The 12,579-nt window shown below is 45.3% G+C and overlaps 1 protein-coding gene across 2 annotated transcripts in view; it reads left to right on the top strand.

Moving 5' to 3' along the window:
- The window catches only part of ntng1a (netrin g1a), a 135,383-nt gene that overhangs the window by 81,974 nt on the left and 40,830 nt on the right, over positions 1-12,579 (top strand). The window lies entirely within an intron of this gene.

Genomic DNA, 12,579 nt, shown 5'->3' with positions numbered 1-12,579 from the left:
CACGCACACGCGCACACGCACACGCACACACACTCAAGGAGACGGCATCAATATGACAAGCCGCTAACCCGGTCATCTGCAACCCCCACCAAGTGAGATGTTCGATTTTGACCTGCAGACGAGCAGGGGGGGGGGGGGGCGGGGGGGAACGATGAATTGAACGAGTGATTCTTTTTTCTTTTCAAACTCCTCAAGAATGGAGTCATCATGGTGCCTGATAAGTGCAGTTCGGCAAGTAGTTTTTTTGGGGGGGGGGGGGTTGGTCTGGCGGGATATAATGTGTTCATTATGTAAGGCCATCCAACAAGAGCTCCGGCCTTCGAGCAGAACTGGAGTGCATAATAGAGGCTGGAAACCCAACAAAAGGAGAGGAGAATAACAGACACCTCTCCTTCACTAGCAGCACGTGTGCACACAGACACACACACAGACACACAGACACACACACACACACACACACACACACACAGAGAAGGACTGCATTGAATTCTCCCCGTCTCTCTCTGACACAGCACTCTGGGACGTCGTGAGCTTGTAGATCGGCTATTTTCGGCTCAAGTGGTTAATGTAAAAATAAAAATATAAAGTTCCTATTACGCAAAGATTTGGCGGCCCCCTTGCAGTATCTCTGAGTACCCCCTAGGGGGGTCCCGGACCCTCCCGGACCCGTGGGGTTGGGCCAAGCATCTATATAACGAGCACAATTGGTCGTGTTTGGGGGGAGGGAAGCTGTGGAGGAGGCGGGCGATCTTTGTCGCTGCGCCAGCAATTCCTATACGGGCTGGGGTGGAGCCTATGGGGGGGAGGGGTTAGGGGCATTAAATAGGAACAGTAGGCATCCTCCCAGTAGGGGCTCCTCACCCACACAGAATTGTGTGTGGGATTAATAATCGGCATGAGAGTGATATTAAAGTATTTGCACATTTGGAGCACATTTCATGTTCAAGGTGATTTACAGGCACATTGTTAACACATCCACTGCCAAGGGCTAATCTCATAATGTACTCACCAGTGCCAAGGTGTTTTTGTTGTTTTTTTGTTTTTTTCATGTCGCCATAGATCTTGTTAAAATCCTTAAGATTGAGCACTACACAGTCTGTTTACATCCGCGCGATCTCCCTGTATCTCCCAGTGAAAACCACGTGTCAAACGGGGCATCCATGTTTGAGTTAGAGCGGATTACGTTAAACAGTGAAATGCGAGGAGAAAAAACTACAGGAAGAGAATTGAGTTTCAGTTTCGTCTGTAGAACGAGGGCGGGCGTGATCGTGAAAACCGGATCCCAAATAATTCTATTTCCTGTCATCAAACCGGAAACGGAAGTGGATCAAAAAAATTCCGAAAGTGCACCCGGACCGCGCATGCGCGAAAAGACCGCAGCCCGTAGGGCTACGGTCTCGGCACTTAACAGTTGGATTTAACGGCCCGTAGGACTACGGTCTTGGCAGTTAATGTGTTAATTGACACACCTTCTAAAAGCAACACTGCTCTGTTGAAGTTCACAAGGAACTGTTGGCGGGCAGGTACCTAAACACTGACACACACACACACACACACACACACACACACACACACACACACCCCTCTCACCTCATCTACACAGTCACACGCCGGTTGGCACATAAAAATGCACATATTTTCTCTCTCTCTCCCTCTCTCTCTCGGAGTATCTCTCGCTTTGTCTCTCCCTATGTCTCTCACATTGCTCACACGTGCACATAAAACACACACACACACACACACACACACACACACACACACACACACACACACACACACACAAACACACACACACACACACGCTCCTCACATCTCCACGGCACCCCTCCGAGCAGTTCTCCCTCTCATGGTGTTCTCATTAATCTTTTCACGGGGAGGGCACCCTCGCACTTACCCAACAGAGACGTCGCCTCCCCCCGTTGGCCAATCAGAGCCTCTCGTCTTTCCACGCCACAGTGAGCCGCCGCGCACCCACCGGAACCGTTAATGACCCTTTGCCTGAGGTCTCACATGGGGGGAACGAGACGCTAAGAGTTTACGCTAATGCTACTTGGGAAGCTGCCCGCATTCTCTGTAATTACACCTGCTCTCTGGGTCCCCACTGTGGCTTCAGATTATGGCCCATAGGGGGCGTAGCACAGCAGATGCCAGTGTAAAGTAACCAGGGGGGAAGATGAAGCCAGTTTTTAATGGACATTGACATTTTCTTTTCCTTTTTTCTCCCCCTTTTTTGCAGCAAGCATTTACAGGTTAAAGTGAGGGCATTGGAAAATACTAAGGAGAAATAAGGACAGTTTAGGACTTGGAGTGGGAAAATGTTGGATTTGATAATAATCAAAACAGCACTTGAGTGAATGTATTTCGTTGCGTACAAATCAGCATGCATGCAGAGGTCAAGTACAGGCTAACCTGCGGGCCCTCTGAGGACTAACCACCGACCCAAACTGATCAATGCTCCGGCCTCTTTGGGGGTTCTGCAGGCTCCTTTAAGGACATTGATCATTGACGTTGCTCATAAGATGACAAGATCCCTCATGTCACCCCCCTCTCCAAGCTGTGGCCCCCGCTTTGAAATCCTATCGCTCCTGTCCCCACGTTGATGGAGCCCCCCCCCAGTGCGTTCTCCATCCCCCGGCTCCGCAGCCAATAGTTTTTTAGCAGAGTAGCGGGTATCAGTGAGGCACACCATGTCGATTCTATTGAACTGGCTTTCCGTGTCACGCGCAGTAAAGACCCCTTGATTGACTCCTGCTTGGATAGCATGTCCGATTCCATACATTAGTAATGCCGGGGGTTCGATAGATGGATGCAGCCGAGCTGATTGATGCAGACAGACGACACGCATATCACACACACACACACGCACAAGCACGCACGCACGCACGCACACGGACTCACACACACACACACACACACACACACACACACACACACACACACACACAGAAAAAATAAAAGGGACGACACAGGCTTTGAACCTGCATTCACCCATTTTCAACTTTATCTTCATTGGTTCTCACTAATTTTCATTATAAGACGGCACCATTTCCGTCTATTCACTCTTAACTTTCGCTTCCTGGAAGTTAGCAAGCTGAAATAGAAGCCATTGTGCTTGCATTAATACAACATTTTACCTGTCTACTGATGATGTCACTGGTGGGTAGAAATTCCCACAGCCCTCCTCTGACACACAGAGTAGAGTAGACAGAAATTATACCATATAATGAGCATTAGTGAGGACCAATTATACGAAGATCGTGGTGTTGTGTGAAAATAGCCGATTTACAAGCTCACAACAACACATTGCACGGCCCACAATGTGTTGTGAGCTTGTAAATCTGTTCTCTGATTTTTATTTATTTATGTTTTACTGTGAATCAAAAAAATAATATATATATAGTATATATATAGTCTCTATTTTGGTCTGGTCAAGACACGGACGCAAACGGTAACTATAGTTGGCAGAGGCATACAACTGTGATGCGGTGTTTATAGTGTAACAATTATTTCTGAGTGGAACATGACAGTGAGCATGAAAAAAATCATACAAATAAAACAATTGTGAAAATAGGTTGGAGTGCAATGAGTTGAAATGGGTGTCATATTCATCCATGTCCTTAAGCAAAAGGGATAATAAAGAATATAGCCTATACTGCATATTTTAAAACAATGAAGCCTTCCTTACATGCCGGTCATCTCTACTCGCTCTGCTCTATCGATCTGAAATCCAAAATAAAATATTCACTCACTGATATTCACTCATACAATGTGGCAGCTTTTCTAAAAGGTGCTGCAGCTGCTGTTCTCGTTGTCAGACCAGGACCCATTACGCCTGATTTATAGGCTGCTTGATCGCACACCGGTGTTGTACGCCACTAATAGCAGATCTACTAGCTCAAAACTATCAACTTTACGGAAGGCTTGCGAGCGGAGGACGGAGAACGGAGAACGAGGCATTGGTGGAAAGTAACCATGTTTTTTTGTTTTTTTCAGTTTACTGTCCTACTACAATTAACGCACGCACGCACGCACGCACGCACGCACGCACGCACGCACGCACGCACGCACGCACGCACGCACGCACGCACGCACGCACGCACGCACGCACACTTGAGCTTAGATCTGCTATTTTCAGCAAAGATATTTAACGTGGAGCGAAAACAGAAAAGACACTATAGTATAGAGTCCTGGGGGACTCCTGGTCAACCAAGTATAGGGTTTAAGTCGTTAAGTACAGAGCACTTCTTCCCAGACTGGAGAGCAGTGTAGGAGCGGATAGCTCGGCAGGCTGGCGGACTCTCCCACGCCTCGGAGCGTCTCCCTGGCTAAGTCCTGTCAGCACAGAGCACTGAGCAATGAGAGAGAGAGAGAACAGAGGGATGAAGGAATTGGGGTGAAGAGGGATACGGGGTGCTGCGGAGGGCAACGCCCCCCCCCCCCCCTCATCCCCCAACCCCATTCAACCTCACTTCACATCCCACACTGCACTTCCCACACATCAGGTGGGAAACAGAAGACTCCCACGAAGTAAATGGGCAGTTTAGGTGTGGGAAGATGAGGGAAGCTCAGTGTATGCATGTATGTATGTATGTATGTATGTATGTATGTATGTATGTATGTATGTATGTATGTATGTATGTATGTACTGTATGTATGTATGTATGTATATATGTACGAACGTACAGTACATTACATATGTATGTACGGATGTATATGTATGTGGATAAGGTAGATAAACCTATTATGGCCTAGACATTTATGCATTGTGTGTGTGCATGCGCGCATGCGTACGTGCGCGCATGAGTGCGAGCTCGTGTAATCGTCCATACCATATGCTGCAGCACATTACCTGCTCACACACCTCAAGGACTCTTTATTTAGCAATCATGACTGTGATTCCATTTCATTTTAATACCTATAATTAAGCTGCAGTATGCTCACACACGCACGCGCACACGCGCGCACACACACACACACACACACACACACACACACACAGTACACACACACGCACGCATGTGCAGACACACAAACATGCGAGTGCACGTCTTCTTCCTTTGTGGGAGACATCACATGCAGACACGAGCAAAGACAACATTTATTAGCTGTGTATTTGACCCAATTTGCTTGATTATGAAAACACCTGTGCGTCGGATTGGAATTTAATTGCATCACTTAGTTAACCCACTTAAGGGCCGTGTTGCTTAATTTGTTGGGATCAGCAGCCTTGCGTAGGGGATGCGTTGACTCGGATTGTGGATAATTGCTATTAATTAGCAGCTGATACTTTATGGCTTGGAAGCCGCGATGAGCAACATAGATGTTGGGAGGGAGGGAGGGACGCCGAGCAACAAATGGCAATAGATAATGGATGAGGCGATAAGAGGGAAGAGGGCAATTTAGCCGGAGCTGTGGCGCTTTGTGCAGCCTCGTTGTTGTTTCGCGGCTAATAGGATCGACGGCGGGGAGGCGCAATATGCCGCGTGCCCCCTCACTGTCAATCAGAATCCCATTACTGCAGAGGTCAGAGATGCTCTGCTCTAGGCGAGCAGAGAGGAAGCCTCGGCGGGCCCGCTATTTCCACCAAGAAAGAGGAAATCAGCTCCCACCTAACAATATTTTCTGTCTCCCACATTTCAAGGGGAACTTTCAACTTTTGTCAGATATAAGAATGCGTGGGCGGCTGTCTCTCAGTAGACAAAATGAAATAAAAACTCGAGTCGAGATGCTCTCTCTCTCTCTCTCTCTCTTTCTCTCTCTCTGTCTCTCTCCCTCTCTGTAACACAGAAGAAACCTGACTGAGCGATTTGAGCTCATAGCCTCATGGGTAATTTTATGAATACCTTTTGTTCACAGCCGGTGGTTGGCACACTCAATAATGCCTCGAGCAATATCAATTTGAAAGAGCCGCACCAAAACAAACCAAAACAAAAAACACCTCAGCCCCGCATGAATATTTATCAGCTGAAGCGCTGTGTCCAAAAGACAAACTAATAGAACGACCGCCCACCCCCCCTCCCTCGGGGGTGGAATAGGGAAAGGATTTGCCATTAAAATAGCATTAAACGCAACGTTTACCTCATTCCTGATTCCGTGTTGCTGCTGCAGCAGCATTAAGGGGTGGTGGTTGGCGGTTGCAGGACCCACTTGTGATTAGGGTGTACCAATACTGCCGATGGCGACGAGACCCTGCGGGCCCCTTTTCCTGGCGGTCGCCCACCATCACGCCGCTGGCTAAGCTATATAGCTGTCGCCTCCGTGGCGGCTGACTGGCACGGCGAGTGCCATTTAACGGGAGCTGAAGGTTAAGCGCCCCAAAAAAGGGGAGCCTCGGCGTGGACTCGCGGAACCCCCCTCCCCTCTTCCCCCCAGTATCGCCTAGAGTGGTTTGAAAAGAGAAGGGAAGAAACACAGAAATATATATATATATATATATATATAGAGAGAGAGAGAGAGAAAGTACAGGTAATCACAATGAAAGGAGCGGCATTTTTTTTTTGTTGCAAGCAGTCCTCCAAGCCACCCGCTTCATGTAGCCACGACACGCTATAAGCTAATCATGCTAAACACAATTTCTGCTTATCAGAGTTTTGTGTTCAATCCAACAGCACATTGTATGAATGCAACGAGGCACTGATTGTGGCTTTACAACAAAAAAAACTCATATACTGTAGATAGGTAATATCTATTGTACTGTATATGAGCAGTGCTTGTAGTTACAAGACAATAAAACAATTCATATCTGTTTTAGCTTTTCATTTAGTGATCTTGTTTTCCTTTCCTATTTAATCCATCCTCCAATTCACTGAGCTCTCTGGCCTCTGTCAGCAGTGAGTTTATTGTCTCCGCCAGGCCGAAAGGCATGGCGAGGAGAGAGTATGTTTTGCTCCCTGTCTGTCTGTCCGTCCGTCCGTCCGTCCGTCCGTCCGTCCGTCCTTCTGCGACCAGCTAATCTCCGCCACCGTTGGCCTGGTCGCTGTGAAACTGCGCTCACACACTCCCTGGATGCCACAGCAGAACATCTGCCCCACATTTTTCAGATCAGCCTGTCATAGCGCCACCATGAGGCCGACTTTTGCAAATCACATTCTTGGATATTACTCCTTCAGATTATGTCCAAACAGCACGCGAATCGGTAAACAGTATCTCCATAGTCATGTGATCAACAAGGATCTGTCCGATTTTCCATATTCCATCCTGATTGCCTAAGATTGGCTTCCAAAGTTTGCACGATTTCCATGAACTTTTCCACGTACATTCCCACTTGGCCCAGGAAGACATGCCACATGAAAACTTTCAAATCAGCCTCATGGTGGCGCTATAACAGGCCGATTCACGTTTTTACCTATAACTGCACCGATCTGCGTGAAACTTTGCACGCACACTCCCTAGAGGCCAAGGAAAAACGTTTGCCTTGCATTTTTCACATATGCCTTTTGTAAAACATTTGTTTTGCTCTTACTCCTTCAGATTCTGTCCAAAAATCCCGCAAATCGGTACACAATATCTCTATAGTCATGTGATCACGATGGATGTGTCCGATATTTCATATCAACGGAACCAACGATAGTTGATTTATTGGCATCACATTTTCAAGGTTTTAAATAAAGCAATACATGCTGCAGTAGACCCCGGGTAGAATCAACCGCTGCCTTTTCTTTGTCATACCAGTGTTGCGTATAGAAAAGCTCAGCTGTGAGGTTGTACATCTTCTATTTGAAAGAACAAAATGGCCCACAATGACCTTCCCAAGATAGGGACTCCAAGCTGAAAGTGGTTAATGATGATCGGTTTCCACAGAAGTTATTTATCCGCACCTGGTGCAACCAACACACAGGTGTGAGGATGTGTTGTGCGCAAACACATTTACACTGCCGAGAAGTGAGGCTAAACAATAATGTAGCCTATATGACCGTGTGACAGTTTTTTAAACTAAACAGCACTTGCACAGGCTGTGTGCTCCCTGCAGAGTGCCCATGCAGCCTGGAAAACCGTGAACACCTGGATTTAAAAGTAAATGGAAAATAGTGTCAAATTATGTTTTTGTCCTGGGAAATATGTTATCTGTATTCAAAAAAGAAAAAAATGCCTACAGATTACAGTCAGTCAGTGTAGGTGAGTGTACCTTTAGATACACCCAACACCCTGCACTTATAATCACACCTTGAAATTCACTCGTTTAGTTTTGACTACATTACATTGTTATGAAGGTTGTCATAACTCGTAACTTAGCTTTTTCCCTCCCATCTTTTCTAAAATGTGACTGGCCTCATGCTGTGTTCCTAACCAGAGGACACCACTCTAACCACTCTCAACCATTTATTATAAAAGTACCCAACAATCAATTTAAACAGTCAATCATAATAGAGACAGCTTACGGTACCTGGCATTTGCAGCTAGAGTAGACGTACAGTACGTATATTTTAACATCTTAGCTAGCTATAATCAACCTGTCGCTCAAGTCGCTAAACATAGCCCTACTGTGCCTATGAAAGGCTTAAAGCACAGATGGATTGATTCAGCTCAAGAAGGGGAACATTTTCTTCACAACATCGAAAAACGACTTCGACTGAAGTTAAATAAATACGTCTTCATGTGTGAATACTTTGACCAGGTTGAGAATCGCGATGCATTGTAAGCTTGTAGATCGGATATTTTTGCTATGTTTTTTGTTTAGTTTTTTACCTCGTCACACTACAATATTATCGTCACAATATCGATCTTGAGGTATTTGCATGTGCATGTGTGGCATTGAAGGTAGTCTAACAGAGGCCTGTTAGAAGCAGGCAAGCAGTGCTGGGTAATAAGACTTCAAATCAATATCACGACTATTTCAAACTTTTGCCTCGATTGTGATTAATAAAGGATTTTTAAAATGTTCAAATAGCCAATCTACAAGCTCACAATTCATCGCGATGCGACACGTTGTAGCTTGTAGAAGCTTGTAGATCAGCTATTTTTGCTATGTTGTACCCCAACATTGTACAACAAAGTATAATACAGGGTTAAGTGGTTAATCTGAGTAATCGATGATTATAAAACATCGATCCAAATTATTTTTCATGTCGATTCATTCATATTTAATAAATAAATGAATAAATAAATAAAATAAACATGCTTTTCGATTATTCGTATTAACCTACATGAGCCAAATGAAGTCGGTTAATAGTTCTAAATATCGGTCGGTTAATAGTTCTAAATATCGGTTTGGATATATTTTGGTTTGATTGCCCAGCCTTGCCCTCAGGACCTCTGACACCACCAGGGCAAGTTGCAGATGAGATCAGACATGATCAGAGTGTTGCTGATTGGTTTACGAGGGGGGCTGTGCGTTGTTCCAGGGGATTGTTATATTTATCCCAGGATCAAGCTATAAGCTGTGTTAAAGCTGTGCCTGCCGTGCTTCTGCTGGAAAGTCTGTGGGCCTGGGGTGATGGCGTGTGCGTGTGTGTGTGTGTATGTGTGTGTGTGTGTGTGTGTGTGTGGAGGGGGGGGGATCAGAGAGACCAGCTGTCACCGGAGTCACTAAGATGTAAGTGAACACGATCGAGGGACAATCTCATGTCATCTATGTCCTCGACACCTTCCATCTGTGTCTCTATCTCTCAGTGTGTCTTAAGAGTGGCCGATATCTAAGAAGTACTTTTTGAATACACCAAGATGGCCTAGAACTATCATAATTATGCCATATTATATGGCTTTTGTTGTTCGTGTGGACCTAATTTGGTGAAGATAAAGGTAAAAAATACAATTATATTTTTCAACAAACAGTGACATTTATGGGTCCGTCTCTAAGAGAAGTCATTTGTGACACTCTGTTCAATAACAGTGACTCAAATTTGGGATCGATAGGACGATGTGTTTCATTGGAAGCTGATCCAATGAACATACTCTTTGTAGGATAAGGACTCCAGAGATAATGTGTAGCGGTTTGTGTGAGTGGGCAAGATCTGTAGGAGGAGGAGAAAAAAAATGTGTTTTGAAGTAAAATGCTAAATGACGGTTGACGGACAATCTGATTAGGCAAAAATTGGTGTGGCCTATATGGGGAGTTTTGTCATGACCCAAGGAATAATATAATAAACAATACATTTTGGTTGCTTATTTCTCTCACAAAATCTGACAACACTGGTTTGGAGCTGATTGGTCCTGCGGTTTCCGAGACTATATAGCCGACAACACACACACACAGATAGACATGGGAGAAAACATTATAGTGGAGATAATAAGGGAACGTCTCGGGGAGTCATGTGCACCGATGGCTGGGGAGCAGAGATGTGATCATGTGTCAGTGTGACATGTCAGGTTTTGGCCGGGGTCTGTCTTATCTCGTATCCACTGCCATTGCTAACCGGGGGGGTGTTGAATGGACACACCACTACAGAGGCTGTGGCACAGGTCCCCACAGGAGAGTACAGTTACACGCCATGGCTGGGAGTGAGCACAACCAACACCATTATCCTCTCTGTCTCACTGTCTCTCTTGGGCTGAAAAAAACAGCATCAACTTCAACTTCTTTTACTCTCAGCTGTGGGATCCGCAAGGACTTTTTTTTTTCCTGTCATGGACCCCCAAATTGACACTTATTAGCCCGCAGACCCCCATTTGAAAAGATATGCGTGCCAGGGACCCCCATAAGAGAAGATTTTTACGGCTCTAGCAGTGATTCTCAACCATTTAAATTTCAAGGACCCCCAGTTTGACACGCATTAGGCTACGGACCCCATTTAATGGCATCTCTATCTCTGGGACCCCAATTCATATTGTAAAATCAATGTTAATTTAACTCTGAGAGTGTACAAAAGGAACCAAATGGACCCGTTAGGGTCCATTTGGTTCCATTTGTACACTCTCAGAGTTACAGACCCATAAGGGTCCATTTGGTTCCTATCCATCATTTAGCTGGGGACCCCCTGGAACCCCCTCAAGTACCCCTGGGGGTCCCCGGACCCCACTTTGAGAACCAATGGTTTACATTTTTTGCCTAATAAATCAATCAATCAATGTGCTGTAGTAGGGTTCACTTTTGATCCAACAATGTTACTTTTTTCCCTCAGTACTTTGCTCTCTCTGTAATAACAAAAACGTTATTTAATTTAAAGCCTCACTACGTTTTTTTTTGGTCCAGATTTTGTCCAATCTGTATGGTAGAGCATGTTAATACCATATAACTTACACAATTTGGATGGTTGTATTTAGTCTCCCTGCTCTTCTATTGAGACATTTAGATCGTGTCAAAGGTCATGTCTCGCTTAGACACAGGATCTGACACAAATTCTGACCTGATGGTAAAGATTACATTTATCCCCCGAGCAAGCAGGCTCTATTAGCTCAATGGTAAACATTTCAGCACTTGCGCAGGAAAACGGGTTCAAATATGGGATTGAAGAGGAAAGTTACATAGTGCTGCTTTAAGTCCATACTTCTAAATTTCAACATTGCTATTTATTTAGAACCTTTTGTCATTTAATTATAAAGTATTTGTTATAACACACATGTACAAACACAGCAAATGGCGTTGTTGGAGTGCAAGGCCGAGCTGGAGTCACTGTGGAGGAATCAAACCAAAGTGTTGGTGGTTGGGCAGTAGGAGCTCATATTCTTTCCCTCTAGCGCTGGATTATGTAGGGTTGGGATCCGGAACCGGAGGAACCGGAGAAACCGGATCCCAAATTTAGGAACCAGGAATCGGTTCCATCACATTTGGAACCGTTTCCGAAACCGTTTTTATCACACTGTCAGAGCTGGTACAGTACGTGGACTTCACGTCTGCTTTACTATTACAATACCGGTGGTTCTCAAACTATAATTTCGAGGACCACCATAACTCTGAGAGTGTATAAACATTTGTATATATATACACGCTATACTGCTATAGCGGGTCCATTTGGAACCCCCTATAGCAGTGGTTTTCAACCTTTTTCATGCCAAGGACCCCTAAATTGATATACATTTGGCCGCGGACCCCCATCTGAAAATGTTGTGCTAGGGAGCAAATATTTTACTTAAAAATGTATATATATTCAAAGATATGCAGACATTTTCAAGATTTTTTAGCGATAGACGACAGACAATTCAAATTCATTCGACAACCTCATCAGTATCTTCGAATGTGAAATAAGAAAAAGGAAATATCTTATTCTGTATTAACCATGGGGTTCAGTTCTGCTGTTTTTGAATAGCCAACGTATAAACGGATTAAGTGGTTAAAAGGATTGTGATAATGTATTAACTACTTTTGCTGGGGACCCCAATGTCTTAATGCTCTTTCCAGACAAAAAGAAGCACTCCCACTGCCTTGCACGTACCGCAGACGGATAATCTTCCCGGTGCTTTAAGGGGTCCCAACACGCAGCAGGACTTCTCACCGTTCCCACTCCCAAATACACACACATCTGCACGCACACACGGACACACACAATCCTTCTCCTCTCTCATTCTCGGCCCACCGTATAACCTTGCCGTGTCCCACCCCGCCCCACCCGATGTGACCTCAGCACGATTAAGCGTCCTCCGATGAGACAATTAAAACCTGGGGGCCTTAGCGGGTGGCAAAGAAGAGGAGCGGGGAGGGGTGGG

The sequence above is a fragment of the Gymnoscopelus braueri genome (genome assembly GCF_963280865.1).
Source record: "Gymnoscopelus braueri genome assembly, chromosome: 21".
In the NCBI taxonomy this organism is placed as follows: domain Eukaryota; kingdom Metazoa; phylum Chordata; class Actinopteri; order Myctophiformes; family Myctophidae; genus Gymnoscopelus; species Gymnoscopelus braueri.
This window is presented reverse-complemented; position numbering and strand designations above follow the sequence as displayed.